At 43.4% G+C, this 1,174-nt stretch overlaps 1 pseudogene; it reads right to left on the reverse strand.

Annotated features, from left to right (window-relative positions):
- Positions 1-6: 6 nt before the first annotated feature.
- On the reverse strand, positions 7-455 carry LOC119344022 (annotated as a pseudogene).
- Positions 456-1,174: the final 719 nt, after the last annotated feature.

Below are 1,174 nucleotides of genomic sequence, written 5' to 3' on the forward strand. Positions count from 1 at the left end.
TAGGTATATTGTCTTGTTCAAGGCCCGTGGATCATCAACACACTTGATTGTATATGCTGCAATGTCATCTTCGTCCACGAATATCGCTGCATAGTATGATATAACAATACACAATCGGAAGTGGAAATCCGAAGGGAGTCAAATACACTCAAAAGCAGGAAGAACTAGGAGAAATTAAATAGTACAAGTAATATTTGTTTATGGTACCTTTGACGTTGCCATCTCCATAGACGTGAACTTTCTCCTTGGGTGGAAGAAGGGTACGCATTTGACATAGGTTAGGAACAAAGTAAGCAGCAAAGCAGTTAGCAGAAAATGTAGGTGTGGGGAATGTTTCCTTCTTCTATCGCCCTTCTTATCTCCATCTTCTCATCAAATGTGATCCTTCCTGGTTCAAGGGCATGCCCCATCCTTGCTGGGTCCATGCCGAATTCAGATGGTAGGAAACGCTGCATGCAAAATTGTATGTTCATTATGAATGGACGTGAGGTCATAGTTAATGATGCCTCTATCAATTTTTTTTTAAAAAAATATAAAAGGATTGCCACATTTCATGTTCTTAATAAACACACACACGCGCCCGCGCGCACGCGCGCGCGCACACACACACACACACACACAAGGTGGTTTTTAGCAAAAAAAAATGTCACGCCGATTAGGCGGTCTTAAGGTGTTATGGCTTGTTGCTTGGGCACCGCTAAAATAGGGAGTTTCAAGAAGGGCTTGTTTTGTTACCTGCATCAGTTCCCTAGCCAAGCTCACTCGACTCGATGATTTTTTTGAAGTGCTAATAGTTTGTTCGCATCTCCTATTTCCAGCCCTGCCTTTTATAGGGGAAAATAGTGGTCTTCATTCATTAATATTCATGGGGCCCAGGCGGTGTCCCAGGGCTGCCACTATACAACGATAAAGCGCCACAAACTAAATTATGAGCATTTACATTATGCTAATATGCCCCGCACACAACCGCCTTGGCACCTCTAGCCAAGACCTTGACAACTCCTACATCAACGTTGAACTTCAGAAACATTCCGGAGACTAAATGGTACAAAACGCACACCCTCCCGAGAGTTGTTCTCAGTAATGGGCCCGTCTGTGTACACTCCTTGAGTTCACGGTAAATGGAAGGTTTTTGAAGGCTTTTGGGCCGTCTTTCTAATTTGATTTCCTTCAT

Source organism: Triticum dicoccoides, unplaced genomic scaffold (assembly GCF_002162155.2).
Source record: "Triticum dicoccoides isolate Atlit2015 ecotype Zavitan unplaced genomic scaffold, WEW_v2.0 scaffold150869, whole genome shotgun sequence".
Taxonomy (NCBI): Eukaryota; Viridiplantae; Streptophyta; class Magnoliopsida; order Poales; family Poaceae; genus Triticum; species Triticum dicoccoides.